General features: G+C 34.5%; 1 long non-coding RNA gene across 1 annotated transcript in view; it reads right to left on the reverse strand.

The window, feature by feature from the left end:
- LOC112655784 (uncharacterized) overlaps positions 1–23,686 on the reverse strand; it is a 30,737-nt gene extending 7,051 nt beyond the window's left edge. The window contains exons 1-2 of the long non-coding RNA XR_003133889.2: positions 23,596–23,686; positions 23,403–23,485 (exon numbers count right to left, since the gene is read on the reverse strand). This is a non-coding gene — a long non-coding RNA (uncharacterized LOC112655784). The remainder of the gene's footprint in view (positions 1–23,402; positions 23,486–23,595) is intronic.
- Between the last annotated feature and the right edge of the window lie 559 nt (positions 23,687–24,245).

Below are 24,245 nucleotides of genomic sequence, written 5' to 3' on the forward strand. Positions count from 1 at the left end.
CTGCTGCAACATTTTGCATCCGCCTCAGTAATATATGAGTGATCTAGTTTCTCCACATCCTCACCAGCGTTTGGCATTGTTATTATTTTTTTTTAACCATTCTGAGAGTTATGTGGTGATATCTCATTGTGGTTTTATGTTTCATTCCCTTAATGGCTAATGAGGTTGAATATCTTTTATGTGATAATATGCTATCCATATCCTCCAGAGTGAAATGTCACTTTGTATGTTTTGCCCATTTTCTGATTGGATCAGTTGTTTTTTACTGTTGAGTTTTGACAGTTCTTATATATTCTAGATACTACTCCTTCGTTAGATAGCTTATGTGTGAGTGCATGAGCAGAGGGAGGGTCAGAAGGAGAAGCAGACTCCCCGCTGAGTAGGGAGCCAACTTAAGGCTCATCCCAGGACTCTGGGATCATGACCTGAGCTGAAGGCAGATGCTGAACTGACTGAGCCACTCAGGTGTCCCTTTTTTCATTCTCTTAATAAGATTGTTCACAGAGCAATGATATTAATTTTGATAATATCCAATTTATCACTCTTTCCTTTTATAGCTCATGGTTTTGGTCTAAAGTCTAAGAAGTATTTGTCTAACCCTAGATTCCAAAGATTTTTCTCCTATTTCTTTTTTTTTTTTTACAAAAAGTTTTAATGTTTTCATTAAACATTTAAGTATGTGATGTTTTAAGGTTAATTTTTCTATAAGGTGTAATGTTTATTCAAGATTCTTTGTTGTTGCTTTGCCTAAGGATGTCCAATTGTTGTAGCACTATTTGTTGAAAAGGTTACACTTCCTCCATTGAATTGCTTTTGCACCTTTGTAAAAATCAATTGGGCATATTATTAGTCTTACCTCTGCATTTTCTATTCTTTTCCTCTGCTAATACAACACTGTCTTGATAACTATAGTTATATAGTGGGACTTAATATTAGGAAGAAAGATTTCTCTCACTTTATTCTTTTTCATTGTCTTAGCTATTCTAAGGGCTCTTCCTTCCTACATAAATTTTAGAATAAGCTTTTCTATCTACAAAAAAAAAAAACTTGCTGGGATTTTTATAGTCATTACAGTAAACCTATAGATCAATTAGGGGAGAATCGACATCTCTACTACATTGAATCTTTCAATCCATGAAAAGTTTATATTCCTATTCAATACAGTCTTCTTTGGTTTATTTCATCAGTATTTTTTAAGGTATTGCAATTATTTTGTAAAGACAATGATCATTGCTTCCCTCTATCTCATCTGAAAACCCTCAGTGTCCTGTGTGATTGGTCACTGCAATCACCATGCTAAATAGAAACTATAGCAGCACCTACTATAACTGGCTATTGCTAAACCTTGAAAAGAGAACATGTTTCATAAGGTTGCACACACACACACACAGATACATTACGCTAAAAAATATTCAAACATCTATTAAGGGAATCAGGGCCATTATGAAACACACAAATATTCTTCCATTCACTCAGTGCCTCTGTTAGATCTACATGAACACACTACATCTCAATCTTTTAGGGCATGCATAGGAGAAACAGTGGGACACACACATCTTTAAAATAGTTGAGAAAGGCAGGAAGAGCGGCAGACGAAGTAAGACTGTACTGGGAAGCCACAAACCAAGAAACCCAGATGGAAGTGTATTATTTATCTGTTGCTCTTTTTGAAAAATGAAGTGGAGAAAATCTGTAGATTTGTGGACAACAGTCAAGACATTTTTGTCTAGTATGCTGAACAGGAAAGAAAGGATGAAAAAGTGAGACTCTCAAGCATCAGAAATCCCTTCAAATTCTAGGTAAATGCAAACATGAACCCTATCATGGACGGGTGCTCCTCTCCACCAAAGAAGAAAAATGATAGAAAATAACTGAAAGAAAACCAGGAGAGAGATTCAGGGGTTAGTAACATTCTCAGAGTGAAGACGACACTGACAAGAAGAGATCACAGAGGTGACAGTGAAACTGGTATTTTGTCCACCCTGGCATCCTGAGGCTGTTGACCAGGATGGAAGTAGATTTCTCACAGGAATTTTCAACGTACATATTTGTTAGAATTATACCTAAATACCACATTTTCTTTGTAATTATAAATGGTATTGTATTTTTAATTTCATTTCCATCTTCATGGCTAATCTATGGATATACAATTGATTTTTGTGCGTTAATTTTGTATCCTACAAATTGCTAATCTCATTTATTAGTTCTAGGTTTTTACTTTGTTTTTTCTTTTAGATACTTTGGTATTTTCTATATAGACAAGCATGTCATCTGCAAATAGTGACAACTCCATTTCTTCCTTTCCAACCAATCTGATACCTTTTATTTCTTCTTCTCCTTCTCCTCCTTCTCCTTCTCCTTCTCCTTCTCCTTCTCCTTCTCCTTCTTCTTCCTCTTCTCCTTCTTCTTCCTCTTCTCCTCCTCACCTTATTTCAGGGACTAGAATGCCTAATACTAAGTTGAATAAAAGTAGTGAGAATGGGCATCCTTGTCTTGATCCCGATATGAGGATGAAACACTGTTTTTCAATGATAAGTATGATGTTAGCTATAGGTTCTGTGTAGATGTTCTTTATCAAATTGAAGAAGTTCCACTTTATTTTCAGGTTGCTGAAGAGTTTTTGTCATGAAGAAGATGTTGGATTTTGTCATATCCTCTCTATGTGTCAATTGATATGATGATATATTTATTCTTTAGCCTATTCATATGGTAGGTTACATTGATTTTCAAATGTTGAACCAAAGTAGTTACATCAATATGCATGTTCATTAATATTCTTAACCAATACTAGGCCTTCCATATTTTATATTTTGGGCCTTCAGAGGGGAGTTAAATAGTATTTAGTTATATTAATTTTCATTTTCTAAATTTCTAGTGAGAATATATTTTTATGTTAAATTCAAGTTTCCTGTTTTGTGACATTCCTGTCCATATCTTTACTTGTATTAGGTCTTTATTAATGATTTATAGAAATCATTTGCTTTGGTATACTTAACATATATATGATAAGTTTTGCAGATAATATCTATTGTACATGATATCATACCTTATGAATTCTGCTATAACTGGCAATTATTTAAGCACTGTATTTCTGAGATTCATCCATATTGGATCACGCGGCTTAATTTCACCTTTCACATTTTATGAAAAGAACACATTTTACCTTCCGATTACTTTGTTGACATTTACATTAAGATTGTTTTCATTTTGTCCATTTTATACATATTTTTCTGCATGTGTTTTTGGGCATATTTGTAACAGTTCCTCTAAGAGAAAAATAATTGACCTACAGGCTGTAGGCATTGTAATAGAATACTAAAATGCCTCCCTAGATTTGCATCCCCTGGTATACACATACCTTTTTCCAGTTGCTCAATAAAACGCTAATCTAGGTATTGCTGTGAAGAGATTTTGCATTTGTCGAATAGCCTTAAAATCACTTGACCAAGTGTTCTCATGGAAATCAGTCAATTGAGCATGGTATAATTGACCGTAGCCACTACAATTTCTACCTGGGGAGTAGTAATTCTAAATTTTCTGTCTCCTCATCTTTACTGTATCAGCCATTCCAATCATTGTATTAGTCCTTAATCTCTCCTTAATAAAAGGGCATTTTGTTTTTCTGACTAATTATGACTGAAACACATTTCCTTGCAGTATTTGTTTTCTAAATTTTCATAAGTGTCTCATTCTTCCTCTAGATATGATGTGGCTCTGTGTATTTCCATTATTACAGAAAGAATAATTTTCCATTTCCTTTATCTCTTTCTTGCACATCATATGCCATCTATTTTTAAACTGATAGCATACAAACAAAAAAAAACCAGCATATACTTCAGAGATGTAGAAATAAAATGATTTTGAGAATAATTCGCTAGATACCACTCATATTGTTAGTAAAATGACATAGTGCCTAATGCCATGGAACATAACAGTTTTCCTCACCATAAACCCTTACATGTAGTCTTAATAATACTGGAAACTGAGAGAGAACTTTAATAACCTTGCAGGGATATTACATTTAAAGTACACCTGATTCTTTATTTAAAAAAATTCTTCTGTAAAGCTATTCTTTCTTTCTTCTTTTATGAATTCTTTCTCCTTTTTCTTCTCCTTCTCTTCTTTTTCTTCATATCACCTTCCTTTTCTTCTTACATGTCACATCTCAGTCATACAAACATGAAGAAAGAAGGCACCTGTAACCTTGGGATATATATCTGCAATATAATTTAGCCTAGCAAAGAAGGCTCCTCTCAATATTCTTTGGTTGCAAATTCTGTTTACCAGGGAGGAGACAAATAAATGTGCCATAGAGCCAATGAGCTACATGAGAGAAACAAGTTGAAACTCTTGCAACATCCCTTTTGAGGTCAAACATTATGAGAAACTCAGTGATGTTCTGTGATGCTTATAGATAAGAATTGCTGGCAGGAAAGGCCACCAGGCACAAGGTCATAGGTGCCATGTAGGAAGGGGTAAAGGAGCTGAAGATTTAGACTCTATATTAGGAGAAGGACTGTTCAACTCAAGAAACAGAAATTAAGCTCCTGCTGACATACACGTCTGGGGATTTGAGCATGTGATTTGACTTGAAATTTAAGAAGCAGATAACACCTGATCCATAAACTTAAAAAAAAAAAAAACACTGCATGTAAAGTACCTTTATAGTTTTTGACAGAAAGTGGCTACTCAGTAAGTGTCCGTTATTTATCCTACAATTCCTCCTTCATCTACAGTAGGGGAACAAAATAGAATCAGTGTCATTTGTTTGATTGGAAAATTAACACATAATGTATTACTGGTTTCGGAGATAAAGGTCAGCGATTCATCAATCTTCTATAATACCCAGTGCTCATTCTATCACATGCCCTCCTTAATGTCCATCACCCAGTTTTGCAGATTTCTTTTGGGCTTCTAGTCACTGCAAAGCACAAACTCCTAATTGATCCCCCCTCCAACTCTGACAAGTCCTCTTATCATTATGATTACAACTTTTCTATAAAATTGCTATAATTTAAGCAACTGTGTATCTTACAGCTATTTTCTGTCCTCACAACATAAGCAATGACTTCCTGAACCTGATCAACATTTATTGATTCAAATATTTGGGGTCTTCTAACAGCAGTAAAATAAAATTATTCTTAATTATATCAGTCCCAGAGTTTGGGAATTATATCCCATTATAAATGTACTTTATGGAATTTGAATAATCTAATCATCAAAATATGTATATATTAGGATTTCTAAATTCTTGTAACACTAATAAATGTTAACACTGTGGGAAATACTTCATTTTCTGACAATTTTTATTAATAGCCTCAGTCTGTGTGTGCATCATAGTAGTATACTTAATCAAGCCAAACTTTTTTATCCAAATAAATGAGGAAAATAATTAGGCCAACTCTTTTGCTCAGTAAATATACACTCATTTCAAAAAATTATTCATGGGATTCCCATATTATGCATGAGGCCAACAACATCAATGATAAAACTGGTACTATTTTTGAAATGGCAGTTATATAAACATTTTTCCACATTTTCTTAAAAATAGCTTACCCTTTAAAGATTCAAGACACATATTTTATTTCAAACAGCATGATTTACTACTGTAACAATTTGCTCTATAATTCCTTGCCTATTACCTCAAAACTTGAATTCTTAATTTTTTAAAAAAATGTATTTATTCATGAGACACACACACACACACACACACACAGAGGCAGAGACACATGCAGAGGGAGAAGCAGGCTCCCTGCAGGGAGCCCGACATGGGACTCAATCCTGGGACTCCAGGATCACGCCCTGGGCCGAAGGCAGGCACTAAACTGCTGAGCCACCCAGGGATCCCGAATTCTTAATTTTATATAAACTCCTCACACTTAGGGACGCTCTCAGTCTGTGTCTCTCACGAATAAATAAATAAATCTTTTAAAAAAATTTTAAAGGTTCACACTTTTCACAATCCTTACTCCCTCTCCAAGAATCAGCATTCTTGGTCTTTGGGTTGTTTTAAAGTAAAAATTGTATATATTTAAGATATACAACATGTTGTTTTGATACAGATACACATAGTGAATGATTGCTACAATCTAATTAACATATTAAGCGTTCTTGTTTTTATTTAGAAGCATCACAATTTTCAAAATAGTATTCTTCAACTTACTATAGAGTAAAACCTCCTTTTGGCTTAAGTTATAGGTATTTTACTCCCTCATATTTTGTTCTGAAAATGGAGGAACAATTAATTTCAAATCTAAAACATATTTATAAATATTATACAAGAAATTTAAAATCTTTTGAATAGAACTGTAGTATGCTTTATACAATTTTATTAATAATCCCTTGCAAATAAAGGCATTTTGGTAGTTGTTAAACTGAATATTCTCCTTATTATCATATGTAGCTCTACATATAAGATGAGCCCCCAACAAACCACAGACGCATCCTGGTACACTCAATGGGAATAAATGCAATGAAATGTTTGCTTGAGTCATTAGTAAACACATGCTGATTTGTTTACAAAAACTGTCAAATGTTGTATTAAAAAAACCATGAAAGGTATTTTATATTTTAGCTTAAAAATAAAAATAAAGTCACTAGTACATTGATAAGTGGTAGTCTGTATAATCAATTCTGATTTGGCAGACTAGGGTAGAAATTTTTAGATTGAGAAATATCTGACTAAAATTTAATATGTACTGTGTATTCTGGAAAGCAGTTATTATATATTATATAATATATAATATATATTGTCGGCCTTCATTATAAATATAAGTTACTGTAGCACAGACTACATCGGTAAGATTATAAAGAAATATTTATCTAGCTATGTTCACAATATTGCCACAATCTAAACACTGATAGCATTTCATATTACTCCACGCTAAATCAAAGATGAAGTACCTGGCTAGACACACCTATGTACAATTAAATGAGAACATTCAGAATGAATGAGCATTATTGTCGAAGTTCACACAGTTTAAATAAGCTAGACCAAAAACTAGAACTCACATCTGAGTCCAGTCTCAGAATTCTAAGACTGGTTATATATGACTATTGCTTCTAGAATATCTGTATCCATATATGATGTCCTCTTCCCTAGTTGCTGCCCTCCATATCCCTACTGAGCTAACTTCCTTTCATTTGAGGTAGGAAATGTAATTCTGACCCTTGAATTTAGAGGAGATTTTTATTTCTATTCTTGTTTCACAGAAGTGAGATTTAAGAATGCTATTTAAATACTTGTCAAATTAAACATGCCAAAATGATATGAAGTTAGAAACTCTTTAAATGGGTGGTAATTCCAAGTAATCAAACACATTAGGAAATACAGATGAGGTCATTTTGCAAAGGTAAAAGTGTGAGAATTTAAAGTATAGAATTTTAAAATTAATCTTTTTCTTGTGTCTGTAATATAATTAGTTTTCTTCCTTTTTTCACTGTACTATTTTCTCTCTACCCCTCATTTCACAGTCATATATTCAGATATCTAGTCCAGGGGACATGTCAATGAGTCTCCTTAATTGAGCCAGGTGGTCTTAGAGGCAGACTCTCTGAGGAAGTAGCCAGAATTCCAACAGGAATGATCAAGTTTAAAGGTAATGCTTATGTGGATGCTCCTTAAAGTCCCAGAGGTCATTTGGCAATGCACATTGTTTAAAGACACTTGGTTGTCATAAATAGAGTAGAGGTGCTTCTGTCATTTAGGAGTAAAGGCCAGGCTTACTGCTAAACATCTTCTCTATGTACAAGACCCACCTCTCCCTCTTCCATACAGTGTATATACAACAAAGAATTATCCAGCCCAAAGTGTTAATAGCACAGAGATTGAGACTCTGACTTAGGTAGACATGGATCTCATTTTCTACGAGGAGGATCTTGTAAAAAGCTTTGTACAGTTAACCCTGTAGGAAGCTCTAACCCATTGGCAATGAGATGATTTATGATTGATATGATCAATCATATGGTACACTGTCCAATATAGTAGCTACTAGCCACATGTAATTGTTTATATTTAAATTAAATTTGTCATAGAATAAAGTTAAATTTTCAGTTCTTTGGTCACACTTGCCAGATTCTGAGTGCTCAACAACCAAATGTAGCTAGAGGTTACTTTACTGGAACATTTCCAACTGCAGAAAATTCTGCTGCATAGTGCTAGACTCCACAATGAAAACAAAATACATGGTAGGCAAAGTGATAATCTCACATGTGGGGGTAAATAGAGGTGGGAAATGTTATCTATTCTGAAGTTTGTATTTTTACTTTTAATGATCAATCATGCACCTACCACAATATCTAGAGAGGTTAAGAAATTCACCATGATGACCAGAAATAAAATAAGAATAAAGTTTTCTTGAGCATGATGGAGGCCAAATTCTAGAATTTAAACTGTATACAAATTAACATGCACATATATATTGTGTTCCTATAACAAGTGTATCATAGATTTTGAACATCAATTTCTACTTCCTATTTCCTTCTTATCAGTGAAATAGGGTAATAGTTAAGCAGTTGGTTTCCTCTTCTGAGTGTCATAAGCTTCTTTGGGTTCACTTCATGTAATTTGTGCTAGGTTATATATCTCTACTTCATAGTTCTGATGGTGTAAACCCCACTGGGCTTTTAAGAATAGACTGCAATCATAAGTCTGTGCAATTTCCCTCCAATAAATTATTGCATCCCTCTGACATGTTTGGTTTAACCCTAATTGTGGTCGTTAGCACAGCTGCAATATCTGATCTTATTCTGTATAAAATTAGGGAGAAACAGCATTCACTGTGCTGTTAAAGGAAAACTGCATCAGGCCAGTTAAACAGGCAAAGGAAAATATATTCAAGACTATTGTAATATGGGAGAGAGACTATTGCAATAGGTGAGAGAGACTGAACTCAGCTTTACTGAAACAAAAGGCAGGAAGATTTTAAAGACTGAGGTGAGCTAATGAAAAAAACTGAAGGACAATCATAGGAAGTGGGTCAATGTGATTAGGAAATCTATTTGCTAACTGCTGGTTACATATGTCAGTTTCCAACTATCACAGAGAGTCTGGGACACAGGGGTGCTTTCTTGATGATTACATTTCAAAAGGATGGCTCCCCTGTCCTTAAGAAAGACACTCCTGGGTTGTAAAAAATTTACATCTCAAAGAAGCAGAGAAAAAATTTACAATTGCAAGTTTCCTGAAGTAAAAGTTCTACAAAAAGAAAATCAGGGGCCTACAATCAGGAAGAAGCCTGTCTAAAGCTTAGTCAAACTGAGGGGAATATTAAGGTCATCTTGGTCTGCACCAGTGTACTATGACACTTTAAGCCTGAATTGCTGGGAAGAATAATTTCTGATTTGAGTTTCAGTAAAAAAAAAAAAAAAAAAAGGAATATTCCATTAAGCAATATCATGCTTTCCTCGCTTAATCCAATTACACATTTTATACTCTGAGGTTTAGAATATTGTGCCTTTTTGTTTTATTTTGTTCTGCTTTGAGGTTCACAATGTAAAGAAACCCAATAGTGATTAATGGAAAGAACGTGTAAAGTAGTAAGGGCAATTGTACTTAATTAATTGTACTTGATCGTCAACAAAATTAGGACAAGATTCATTCATTTTCAGATTTTCTAAGAAGAGCATTTTCTGGATGCATAGGTATATAATAGTAATTCAAATTTGAGGACAAAATCTCCACTTCAGAAGCTCACAATAAACTTGGGGAAGAGAAGTAAAGTTGCAGAGAACTCTGCACCACACTAAAACTTAAAGAAGGGAAAGATCTATATCTAGAAACTGAATGCTCTTTTTCATTTTCTTTGGAATATAATATAGAATTCATAGAGTACCTCAGTAAATCTTTGAATCAGAAGGTCACAGGGTAGGAGAGATGAATTCCTAGACAAGTTGGTCATCTCAAAGAGAATTTGCATGGAGCAGACAAGCAGGGTTTCCTTGTCTCTAAGCAATAGTTTCATTTTAACCTCATATGACTATAGCATTACTCTTCTGTTACACCCAATAATATGAGTTCTAGGTTCTCCATCTCCAGAAAAAGACACATCTCCTAGTTTCATTTGCTCAAAACATTCTGCATTTAAAAGCATTGATCACAACTACAACTTTTTAATTATTTGCATAATTATTTATTTGAAAAATTACTTGCCCTAGTAGCCTGTGAACTCCACAAGAGCATGGATGCTCAGTTTTCTGTTCCATTTCCATGTCTGTAGCTTCTAGCTTAGCACACAACCACAAGTGAGTATTCCATGATTAGCATTGTGTCTGATCTCCTTGCTTCCTAAGTACTGAGAGGTAAATTTATTTTCCTCTTCAATATATTTTTGAAAAACATTTTCTGAAATGTACTTTTTAAATTTAAAATAATATTACATATTCAAAATAATCCAACATCAGGGTGGATCACTTTATAAGTAGTGAGCATGCATTTTTCTCCATATATATTATTAATAGAGATCCCACATTACTTTAAAATATCTTATAGATAAAGGTGGTATAACCTAAATGTATCATATCAGTTTTAAAGAATGTTCAAAAGTATGTGGCCAAGAGAGTTGGTGTGTGTCTCCATTGATGGCCTGAAACAAATTTTAAATTAAAAAAATAATGCTGTAATTATGGAAAACAAAGAATTCACATGAGACACATTAAGAAAAATAAGATTATCTTTTTAAAATGTAACTAAAGTGTACTGTATGCCTAAGATATCTTAGACACTTTATATATTGTATTTAATAAAGTAAAGGGAAATTATTTGCTGAGGAAACATTACCCTAAGAAGAATGCCCAGCAAATATTAACAATAGAATGGAAAAATGACCATTTAAACCTCATCCCCAAAACCTAACTCCAGGATTTAAGTTTGAAGTGGATGATTTTCCCAACTGAGATTCTTCAGGTATTTATTAGTAAGCCTGATCTGACTGTTTTTAATTCATTTTCATACTCAACAAGAACTAGTCTTTGGGAGTTCTATAGTACATAATATCTTATAATATCACTCTCAACATTTTTAAGTATTTTACATGCCAACCATGTATTTATACTAAGGGCTAAAAAATGATGATAGAAAGAATGAATGAGGGCAGCCCCAGTGGCGCTGCGGTTTAGCGCCGCCTGCAGCCCAAGGTGTGATCCTGGAGACCCGGGATCCAGTCCCACTTCAGGCTCCCTGCATGGAGCCTGCTTCTCCCTCTACCTGTGTCTCTGCATCTCTCTCTCTCTCTGTGTTTCTCATGAATAAATAAATAAAATCTTAAAAAAAAAAGAAAGAATGAATTATTCTTTAACTTTGCTCTTTTCCCTATGGGCATGTTATATTATGACAATGTTCAAATATGCATCAAATCTTATAATCCTGTGTTATTTATCTGTAAATGTTTTGGAGTTAATTTTAATACTTTAAAAAAGCATTTCAAATAAAATTTTATGTATTTAATTTTCTGATATACAGTCACAGAGTTTTGACCTAAAAAGTATTCCTGAAAATCTTCATATAAAAAAGTGATTTTAAAAAAACTGTTTCTCATGCAGAAAATATTGTCCTCAAAACTACTTTTTCCAGCTTTATTGAGATATAATTAACCATATAACATTATGTAAGCTTACGGTGTACAATGTGATGATTTGATATATATATATATTTTATTTATATATTGCAATATAATGACCACAATAAGGTTAGTTAACATATCCTTCACCTCACATAATTACCATTTTCAAAACTATTTTATTTAGTCAATTACTTTTCCAATCATTCATATATGCATACATACATACACACATATCTATATGTATGTATGTATGTATGCATGTATACACATATATTCTTTCTGAAAAGTCCTACTTTTGGCTAAATAATATTTACTACTGCATATTGCATTGTATGTTGGGTTAATTTTTTCTAAGATAAAAATTGTTAACACTTTGTTCTTAATAAATAGATAGTATGTTAATTTGAAGTTTTAAAGGAAACCATGATATTCTTATATTTACCAACCATCGATATCTCTCTACTTTCTTCCCTCCTCCCTCCCTCCTTCCCTCCCTCCCTCTCTTTTCCTACACCCTCCTCTCTTTGCTTCTGGCTGAAATATGAATATATTGTCTTAATAGCCCTATATCCAGATGTCTAGGACTTTCAGCCAACTTCCAAAAGCTTTGCATTTTTCTTATTCTCTAAAATTTTTCTATTATCACTTTGATTATTATATTTGCTTACTATATATCATTAAGTGTCTGTCATAGGTTCAGGGCTCAGCAAACTACCTCCCATTGAACAAATGCATCCCACCAACTGTTTTGTTTAATAAAATTTTACAGGCACACAGTATATTATATTTGGCTGATTTTATACTATAACAACAAAGTTGAATAGCTGTGACATAGCTGTGACAAACATCATGTGACTTGTAGGGCCTAAAGTATTTACTATCTGGCCCTTTGCAGCAAAAGTTTGCTGTCTCCTGTCTATTGCCTGCTATACAACAGGAGCTGAATATATATGTATATGCTAACTACATCAATAAATGGATAGATGGATAAATCACAAATGGCATAAAGATGCAGGCTTCATGTAAGAGGAGATCACTTCATTCAGAATGTTGAGATCCAAATTCATTTCTGGAGTAGGGGGGTTTTATTATGGTTAATGAGAAAGGAGATTATGTCTCTTCATAGAAAAAGTATTGAGCCAAGGTGGTGAAGTGAACTAAAAGATTTAGTTCTTGACTGTTGTAAAGAACATTTAATTTCAAATCAGAAGAGTGTACTAATTTCTGATTGCCTCTAATTCTCAAAAACCAGATGCTCAGTAAGATCATTAAATGTGGTAGAGTTCACCATTACCTAATTTAAGAAATTTTCATACCCCATTATGTTCTTTATCTTGGGATAATTTCATTGCTACTTCTATCTTCTCTGTGGAACTGTTAGCTAGTCAAAACTGAAAATAAACAGTCATAACGAATTTCCTTCTAAAGACTGCTATAAAAATTTTTAAGTAGAAGAACTTGCAGTACTTAGGACTTTTAACAATCAGCATTATATTATAGTCCTTTGAAATATGGATAAATGAGACATGACTTGAATAAGAAGTTTAATGAAGACAGAAGGTGAATCATTATGTTGTACACCTGAAACTAATATAACATTGTGTGTCAACTACACTCTAATAAAAAAAATCTTTAAAAGAAGGTTAGTGGAAATTATGCGGCAGAAATCCAGAGAAGGAGAAAGACTGTAATTTCTTCATTTATTAAAACTTAATTTCTTGGATTTCTCAGATAAATAGTTACTGTACTATGGGATCTGCAGGAAGTGGCTGAGGGCCAGAAATTTTCATGATTGATAGAAATTCATTTCTTTGGTCATCTATGAAGCAATCTAGAGAATAGGTAAATATAGCATATAATGAGATTGTCAACCTTGATGTTTAAATTTTATTGCTTTTGTGGATTTAAAGCAGGTTTATATTATATTTTAATATACCTAGTATAAAAATAGAATGTATAATTGGATTCTTCAAAAATATAGAAATGATATTTATGTCTCATTTCCACTCTCAGAATTCCTTATTTCATTTTTCCATTTAAATTCACTGTCATGTTGTTTTACATTCCTTTTATCTGGTGTTTTATTTATATTTATACCCATCTATGAAGATAGAAAATGCATAATAAAGGATGTAGTTGGCAATAAATAAGCGGCGAGACTGCATATTTTGTAACAATGGAAGCTTTGGACATGATACAGAAGTACTGTTAAACTTTCCCCCTCTCTGGCTGTAGAAGACAGCTGCAGTACCTCTTGAATAAAAGAAGACATGGCTATGGAGCTGAGAGGACTAGAAAAATCTCTTTGCAAGCACGGTGCCCAATTTTTAAGTTAAAGTGGAATACAGATGGACAATAAATTTAAGAAGCGAGTCTACCTGCCATAAAAGGCATTACTCCTTTTAAATCAAGAGACCAGAAAAAATTAATAATTGGGAAAGTCCTCATCTTAGAAATCGGCAGTTTGAATACAAATTATTAACACTGGAGAGAGAACTGCCATATATAATGCTTACATCAAACCATCTGGTTTGATAGATGAGGAAATCTGGCATATCAAGGCATGAGATATTTGTGGTACAGAAAGTAAAATATCAATCCATTGTAGAGTATCTTCCATCCTCTTTCAAGAATGAAAAAGATACTGAAATGTCAAAAATGGTCTACTTTCCTTCCTTCCTTCCTTCCTTCCTTCCTTCCTTCCTTCCTTCCTTCCTTCCTTCCTTCCATTCTTTCTCCCTTCCTTCCTTTTTTCTTTCTCCTCCTTTCTTTCCTTCCATTTGTTGAAGATTTATGCAATCAACAAGCACTGAGTAGCAATTATAATTCATTGCAATAAACACTGAAGATAGAAAAATAAACAATATAGCAAGCATAATAATAAAAATGTACATAGTATTATTGGACACCTAGGAGAAGCATGTAAAAGCACTGAAGATGAGGAATTCAGGAAAGAAATAACGTACATATTGGTAAATGGTATGATTATGAACTGGCTATGGGAATGGAGACAGGAAAGAGATTTGGTAGAGATTGGGCAGAAGATATTCTTGGCCATTTGTACATTATAAGAAAAGGTTTTGAAAAGCAAAACTACATAGTACATGAAGGAAACAAGTGCCATTCTGGATTACCAGAGCTTGAAATTTGAGGCAGAAAATGGTCAGTGATAGGAAAGAGGGTCAGGTCACACAGAGCCTCGTATAAGTCTTTTAGAAATTGTGGAATCCGTTTTATGATTAACTAGGACTCATGGGAACATTTTAAGTAGCTGAATATTTGAAGTGTTGCTTTTTTATTTTTAAGATTTTATTTATTTGAGAGAGAGAGAGCAAGAGACAGCATGAGTGAGGGGGTGGTGCAGAAGGGCAAAGGGAGAGGGAGAAGCAGACCCTCCACTGAGCAGGGAGCCTGACACTGGGCTTGATCCCAGGACCCCAGGACCATGACCCAAAGGGAAGGCAGATGCCCAACCAACTGAGCCACCCAGGTGCCCCTAAAGTATTGTTTTTTAAAAATCAATCATGTTGGTGGTTTTTTGCAAGGAGGGTTTACACAGTTTGATTGAGGAGTCATTGATTACTGATTACTCACCCAACATGCATATTTAGGAAGTTTTGTAATAGTGAGGTATTAGGGTAAGGCTTGAAATAAAGAAGTTAGGGCAGCCCAGGTGGCTCAGCGGTTTAGCACCGCCTTCAGCCCAGGGCGTGATCCTGGAGACCTGGGATCGAGGCCCACGTCGGGCTCCCTGCATGGAGCCTGCTTCTCCCTCTGCCTGTGACTCTCTCTCTCTCTCTCTCTCTCTCTCTCTCTCTCTCTGTATCTCATGAGTAAATAAATAAAATCTTAAAAAAAAAAGAAATAAAGAAGTTATTATGAAAATGAATAGAAGGGATCTTGTTAAAAATATTTAGAAGGTAAAACTGAAAGACTATTATAACAAATTTGATGTCAGGGTTGAAAGGAAAAGAGATTTAGGGGTGCCTGGACAGCTCAGATGGCTAATCGATCAACTCTTGGTTTCAGCTCAGATAATGATCTCAGGGTCCTGAGATCAAGTCCTGCATCAGACTCTGTGCTTAGCCTGGAGTCTTCTGGAGTTTTTCTCTCTCTCCCTCTCCTCCTCCTCCTGTACTATCTTTCTCTCTCTCTCTTTCTCTCTCTCTCTTTTTTCTCTCTCTCTCTCTCAAATAAGTAAAATCTTTAATAAAAAGTAAAAATAGATTTAAAGATGAACCTCAGATATCTAGACGGAATAATTAGATGGCTCTTGGTATAACTGAATAAGATATAAAATAATCTAGAAGGAAACAAAAATTTGGCTGGGGAAAGAATAGTGCAGTATTCATATATGCTGTGTTTAAGGTGCCTGCAGATAGCTGGATTTAGCGTGTAGCTCCAGGACATATCTGGACACCATAATGATAAGAATGAAACAATGACTGAATAGGATGCCACACACATAGAGCAATAGGTGAAAGGAAGAACATTAAACATTTCAATGTTTAAAAGACATATCTGGAATTAGAAAAGCAGTGGGAGAAGAATAGGAACCAATATTACAGCCACAGAACCGAGGAAGTAAATCACTGAAATAAGGAAACAAAAAATTTTCAGCAATGTGTAGGTCAATTCAGGCTAGCTCCACCATGTCCTGCTTTGCTACTCTTAACAAAACTTGGCTAAGATAGAAGGTCCACTTTTCATTTTCTTTCTCTTTACTTTCTCACTTCCATCTTGAATTCACATGTTTGCTATAATCCCCTATGTATGTAAATATATATGTGTAACTTTTACCATTATTCTAGAAAATTATTCTTTGGGGGTGCCTGGGTGGCTCAGTCAGTTAAGCATTTGCCTTCAGCTCAGGTCATGATTTCAGGGTCCTACGATCAATTCCTGAGTTGGGCTCCCTGCTCAGTGGAGAACCTGCTTCTCCTTCTGTCCCTCCCTGCTGCTTGTGATATCTCTCTCTCTCTCTCTCTCTCTCTCTGTCTCTCTCTCTCTGTCTCTCTCTCTCAAGTAAATGAATAAAATGTTTTCTTAAAAAGAAAATCACTCTGGTTTGTTTAAAGTCTTTGGTAATTATGCAAATATCCTTGCAGTCTCATTGAGGTGATTTTGTTGTTTACTTGGCTTTACATATTTGTGCCAGACATTGTGACAGATGTTGAAGAAAGCAAAATATAGAAGATGTTAATTCCAGTTCTTTGAGGATTTACAATCTAAGTAATAAGAAGTAATAAGATATGCTTACAAATCGCCATCATTTGCTATAGGAATTACAGTGAAATAAGTGAAAAAATGTAATATATTAAGAGCATAGTATTCTTAGTTTTCTTCCTTTTCTCCATTTTAAAAATGACAAAACTGAAATCCAGAGAGCTGATTTTAACTTTGGATCAAGATCATGGAACTGGTTTGTGCTTAAATATATAGTTCTTTGGTGAACAAATGAATGTTTTAGTGTCTAAAAATTCAACTTTAGGACATGGCTTCAGGATTAACTATGTGCCAAAGAAGTGCATGTTGACATAGGGAGGTGGCTATTTAATTGTTCTTTTCTGGAAAAAAAACATATTTAATGGAGGATTCAAAATGCATGATACATTCATTTCCATTCAGTATACCTTGCTACAATAATTCCATATGCTTAGTAAATGGAAGTCAAGCTCTTTGAAAATCACAGGTCACCGTCTTTCCATATCAAAACCCCTCACTCTTCTTTCAGCACATACAGCACATCATCCTGGCTGATGTTGAGCTGCAACCAACAAAGTAGGTTCCTGCTGGACTTCACGAGGAGCAGGTGACAGAAGCCCTGGCATGAACACATAGCCATGGTCTCTGACGTGGTAGGATAAAATAGTCCCTCTATTCTGCCTAGAACCACACATTGGCTGTATATCTGTTGAAATGTTGCTACCTCCAGTTCTGATCAACAAAACACTGTGAGGATAGTTCTGAGCAAGCTCTGTTCCTGAACCAAGGGATTTTTTTTTTTATGGCCATGATGCATGTAGAAAAAATATCTCATCCACAGTTTCCACTGGCTACAGTGACCAGACCATGGTACTTGGTCTTCTGGAGGGAGAACTCACAGATCTTTATGGCATGCCTATAAATGTCCAGGCAGCCATCATAAATCTCCAGAGAGAGCTGCTTACCTTGCTGGCTAGCAATCAGATGGCACGATCTTCAAAGGCTTTTAAATATTTGAATCAGTACACTGAAATTGGCTGCAGTTGGTTGTTGAGTATTGCACTGGAAGGGCATCTATGGAAGGCCCAGTTGGCTAAACATGGGCTCATAATGACTCATTCTGGCATGTTCACTGTGTTAGTAATGGTCCAGATCACAAACTGGACTTCCTTGTGATTTAGCCAGTGAAAGAAATTGTACCTTATATCTTATTTTGAGTTCACAGGTTGAACTCATCCACAAGCAGCTCCATAGTCTCCAAAAGTAGTATCCAAGTAATATTAGAGTTGCTTTATTGTGAACTGCAAGTGTTAGCCTTTACACATTATAATAGGAAGCTCCTCCAGAGCAAGGTTTCTGAAACTTGGCATTATTAACATTTTAGGCTGGATAATTATTTGTTGTTGGGAGACCATCCTGTGCACTGTAGGATGTTTAGCAGTATCCTGGTCCCTGCCTACTAGATGCCAGTTTTGACAATCAAAAATGTCTCCAGACTTTTTTAAACATCCTCTGGGAGCAAAACTGACCCCGGTGGGAACCACCATTCCAGAATTTTATTGATAAATCTATTCTAATAGCTATGTTTCATTTTTTCCACTAAATCAACACATACTTTAAATTACCTACTAGATTTGGGGCACCTGGGTGGCTCAGTCAGTTAAGCATCTGCCTTCAGCTCAGGTCATGATCCCAAAGTCCTGCTTCTCCCTCTCCCTCTGCCACAATTCCTGCTTGTGCTCTCTCTCTCATGCGTGCATGCTCTCTCCCGCTCAAATAAATAATTTTAAAAATAACCTAATAGATTTTATAATACTGATTATTTCTAAACGTTTTAATTCTCTATTTATATAATAATTCTTTATCCAAATTCAGCAAAAATGTAAGAATACCATGAACGCCAAGTTTAATCAAAATTCCCTTGTCTAGAGAGGAAGATATGAACAGAGTAGGACCAAGGTAACAGCACTGGTCATGTGTAAAGAAACTGTGTTATAACATATGTAAGCACTACAATTTAAAGTGAGGTAGAACAAAAGCCATTCAAAATTTACCAATTTCAATGTGATTTTGAAAACTACTTAACCTTTTAGCAGTGTTGGACTTTTTGTTTTTTTAATTTATTTTTTATTTTTTAAAATATTTTATTTATTTATTCATGAGATACACAGAGAGAGGGAGAGAGAGGCAGAGGGTGAAGCGGGCTTCATGCAGGGAGCCCGACATGGGACTCGATCCCGGGACTCCAGGATCACTCCCTGGGCGGAAGGCTGGCGCTAAACTGCTGAGCCACCCAGGGATCCGAGTGTTGGACTTTTAAGAAAACATTTGATTCCAGTATAATTAAATTAGTTTCAGTAAATTAGTTTCAGGTATGCAATATAGTCATCAACAATTCTATACATCAGTCAATGTTTCTCATAGTAAGTTTACTCTGAATCCCCTTCACTTATTTCACCCATCCCTCCATCTGCCTCCCCTCTGGTAACATTCAGTTTGTTCTCTATATTTAAGAGTCTGGTTTTTTGTTTGTCTCTTTTTTCTTTGTTTTTGTTCATTTGTTTTGTTTCTTAAATTCCACATATGAATGAAATCATATGGTATCTTTCTTTGACTTATTTCACTCAGCATTATACTCTCTAGATTGAGCCATATTATTACAAATGGCAAAATTTCATTCTTTTTTATGGCTGAAAGGAATGTTGGACTTCTTTTTAAGACTGAGATTTATGAGTATCACCTTAACATTTTTCTTCTGCTTTCTTTTAATTTCTCATATATGTATTGTCACTTCTTACTGATGACAGAAGGTTTCTGGTAAAACAAGACCTTTAGCAGGGACTATGCTTTTTCTGCAGTAAACAAGCACACATTTTCGAATTGGAACTTTCCAAAAATAATAGATATCTCTTTTTTCCCCAAAGATTATCCCAATCCTAAATAAAGTAAGTTTAGTAAGATGCTTAACATTTAATTGGCAATAGTCTTCAGAGTTGTTTCACTGGATAATTTTTCACCAGAATTTTTTTCAGACTCACTGGTAACAGAGAATGTTTATAATAAAGGAGGAGCTAATTTTATCCTTACAGTATGCTTTAAAATTACTTAATCCCTAATTCAAATTTTCCTTAATAATATCCAAATAATAGCAGCAGAAATATTGAATACAATTATTAATGTTGTATAAAATTCATGCCTTTATAATGTTATATAATCAGTAATGATATAATTGTATATAATATATAATAGTTACCATGTAACTATCTTAATGATAATTCATTCCTGACAATAAAGATGATGCCAGTTTTTAAATAATTTTTAAATTCTGGTAAAATATACATAAAATTTATCATTTTAACCATCTTAAGTGTACTGTACAGTAGTGTTAACTATATGTACACTGCTGTGCAACAGATCTAGACTCTTTTCATCTTGCGAAACTGAAACTTTATACCCTTTAAATAACAATCCCCTACTGCCCACCTCTCCAGCTCCTGGCAACTACCATTCTACTTTTTGTCTCTATAAATTTAACTATCATCTTAGATACCTCATAAATAAAATCACATGGTGTTTGTTTTTTGGGACTGGCTTATTTCACTTATCATAATGTCCTCAAAATTCTTTCATATTATAGCATGTGTCAGAATTTCCTTACTTTTTAAAAGTAAATAATATCCTATTGTATGTATATACTACATTTTATTTATCCATTTATCCATCAAAGGACACTTGAGTTGCTTTCACCTTTCAGTTATTGTGAATAATGCCTCTATGAACATGTGTGTACAAACATCTTTTCAAGATCCACCTTTCAATTTTATTGGGTATATACACAGATGTGGGACTGCTATACCATACAACAATTCTATCTTTATTTTTTTGAGGAACTGCCATACTGCAGACACACCATTTTATATTCTCACCAACATTGCACAAGGAGTATAATTTCTCCACATTCTCAACAACTTTATTTATTTATTTATGGTAGCCATTCTAATAGGTATGAAATGGTACCTCTTTGTGATTTTGATTTGCACTTGCCTAATGATAGTGATGTTGAGCATTGTTTCATGTGCTTGTTGACTATTTGCACATCTTCTTTTGGAGAAATGTTTATTCAATTACTTTGCCATTTTTAATCAGGTTTGTTTTTTTGTTTGAGTTGTAGTTCTTTAGTTTTTTACATTTATTTATTTATTTATTTTAGAGAGAGAGAGACAGCAAGTAGGGGAAGGGCAGAGGGACAGGGAAAAGCACGCTCCATGCTGAGCATGGAGCCTGATTCAGGGCTCAATCCTGCAATCCCATATCAAGACCTGAGGAAAAAAAAAAAAAAAAAACAACAAACCTGAGGCAAAACCAAGAGTTGGACATTCAACCAACTGAGCCACTCAGGCACTCCAGAACTACTATTCTTCATATTCTGGGTATTGACTCCTTATCAGACATATGATTTGCAAATATTTTCTCCTCTTCTGCATGTTGCCTTTTCACTCTGTTGATTGTGTCCATTGATGCACAGAAGTTTCAAATTTTAAGGCACTCCAATTTATTTATTTTCAGTTTTTATTATATATCTCAAATCTAGGTTCAATGACTTATTAGCCTTCAAACTGTATCATAAAAAGTTTAGAAAATCCACCAAGAATGGTGCACTGATATATGCATGTCTAGTTTGCCTGTGAATATAATTTTTAGTGTATGGTGTTTTTTTTTAATGGTAACTATAGTCATTTTGAGGCCTGGCTAGAGGCCAGTCAGTTCTCTTTCCCGAGCAGCTAATTAAATCCACACACCAGCCTCTTTTTGGCTCTCACACTTTAGGTCACTATGTACTAGCCACAATCACCTTATAGTTAGGCACTAGACAACTAGGGGAAGCCCCTATGCCTCAGAACCTGTGAAATTATTCAAATTAGCCAATCCACAAGGAGCCTGAGAAATCTAGCTAAGCTCACCCACTTGGCAGACATGAACTGCCCACTACAGCTCCACCTTGCTGTTGTTACCCTGTCCTTTGGTGCAACTCTCTATGGGGCCTTGCCTGGCAGCCTTCTCTCATTTGAAGCTGTAAGTAACAAAAAGTTCTGCCCTTTAAAATCATCCTACTGTCTTTGTGTTGTATCCTGCCATCAAAAGAACCTTTAAATCTTATTTTCTTATAAGACTAAGAGAAAGTAGGGTGACATGAAATCAAAAATTAATGATATAATGGTAAAGATGTCAATTCTGGTCAAGACAACACAGAAAGAAAACATTTGATGCATCTCCAACACTCCAGATGCATAGAAAAATCGATAATATAACAATAGAAAATAAGAAATAGTAAGCTTAAAATAAGTATCTTCATGGACCAAAGACAAAACAGATAAATTTAGCTTGAGCCATGTACCTCCTACTCTACAACCTTGGAAACAAGCACTGGTGATTACACATTCATATTTCATGAGAAAATGATGTCAAAATATGCTCTACATATATATATATATGTATATATATATATATATATATATGAGTGAGACATAAGAATGAGATACCGCTAAACCCATCAGACTGTTTAATACTGGTCACATCTAATTTGTCAAGGATGTGGAACAACTGGAACTCTCATATATTGTTGGGTAGAGTCATAAAATTATACAATACATTGGGAAAAAAGGTCAGGCAGTTTTATATAAAACTAAAGATACACCTATGCTGTAGCCAAGAAGTATACTACTATTTACCCAAGTTATATGCAAACATATGTGTTTACACAAAGCTTTGTACAAGAATGCATATAAGAGCTTTATTCATAAAAGTCAAAACTGGAAACACAGCTCAGGTGTTGTTGAAAGTGTCTATCAATAGGATATTTAATAAAGTATGGTATAACTGTATAATGAAATACTATTTAGTATTACAAAGGAGTAAGTTTCTTGCACAGAGTGACATGGATGAATGTCAAAAACATGATGCTGAGTTAAAGAAGCCTTACACAAGAAGCTGTACATACATAGTGTATGATACAATTAAAAGGAAGTGCTGAAACAAGCAGAGACAAACTAATTTATGGTAGAAAAAAAGTCAGAATAGTGGTTACCTCTGAAAGGAGGAAGGGGGATAATGACTGGGAAGAGGCATATGAAAACTTTTCTGGGGTGATGATAATGAATGATGATAATGAATGATCTACTGTGATAGGAGTTTGGGTTATTTGTCAAAACTCATCAAACTGCTTGCTTAAAAATTTGTACATATCATTGTCAGTAAATTTTACTTCAAATTAAAAAAAAACTGTAAACAAATAGTGAACTCCAGTTTATGATTTGCATACTAAAATACTTAGGACTGAAGTATAATGATATGTGCAATTTACGATAAAAATGCCTACAAAAAGTATGATAACTTGATGGATGGGTAGAAGGACAGATAAAGAGATATGTGATAAAACAAGGATAACAAATGTTAACTGTTGAATATTGGTGTTGGGTATGTAAATGTTGAATGCAAAATTCTTTCTAATTTTCTGCATGCTAGAGATCCTTTATGTTAGTAAATTGTGTGTCTTGTGCCTTGGAAATTATATGTATATAAACTTAAGACCAGAAAGTGGCAACGTTTTCTTTGGTTCTGTGACTGATCTGTGTTACCCACCATTTCTGTGGAAGCAGGAACACTGAACGATCAACACGATGGGAGCTTCCTGAGGAGGCTCCGAGATGGCAACTGCAAATGTTCTAGAAAGACATAGAGAAAAAGAAGGGGAAAATAATTCAAAATGAGATTCCTAATCAAATGGAAAACATGAATAAATGGCATGTGAGAAAAGAAAACAAACAAAATTCACCATTCAAAATTCACCATTCAATAAATTCCATGAGGACAGCTGCAAAGCCAAATGAAAGACAACCAGGTCCTCTAGATGGTGTTAACTGCCTCTAAGAAAAAGAAAGTATAAATTAAACTTTAAGTTGTCATTTTACAATGACATGATGTGTCCCCGATGGGACTTTTGATTGGTTTATACTGTTTTAAGTATATAAAGAAAGGTGCTAGTCCAATTATGACTTGGTCTTAGAATGCTTCAGAGACTACTGACCTCTTGGTGTATTAAATGAATGCATTCATTCATTCAACAAATATTTATTAAACACTCAGAATGATCCAGGTACTGCCCTTGGCATGCAGTGATGTAAAAAACAGCTAAGGGCCATAAAGAGAATACTTTCTGAAGACTCATCTTTACTTCTGAGGCATGATACAGGACAAGAGTGTGAAGGAATGACAAGGGTAAGGCTAGAAATAAAATACTTAGTAAGCCTCCGAGATTAGATAATCAAGTTAGCACAAATAATGTATACAAAGAACACATGTTATATGCTCTTTTTCATTTTGTCTCCAAATGAGGCTAAGAAGACATGGGTGTGTGAGGGGCAGGGAGGATCAGGGAGACACCTGGCTGCCATTGAATGCAAAACACGTTTTTACTGGGATACC

The sequence above is a fragment of the Canis lupus genome, chromosome X (assembly GCF_003254725.2).
Source record: "Canis lupus dingo isolate Sandy chromosome X, ASM325472v2, whole genome shotgun sequence".
Classification (NCBI taxonomy): domain Eukaryota; kingdom Metazoa; phylum Chordata; class Mammalia; order Carnivora; family Canidae; genus Canis; species Canis lupus.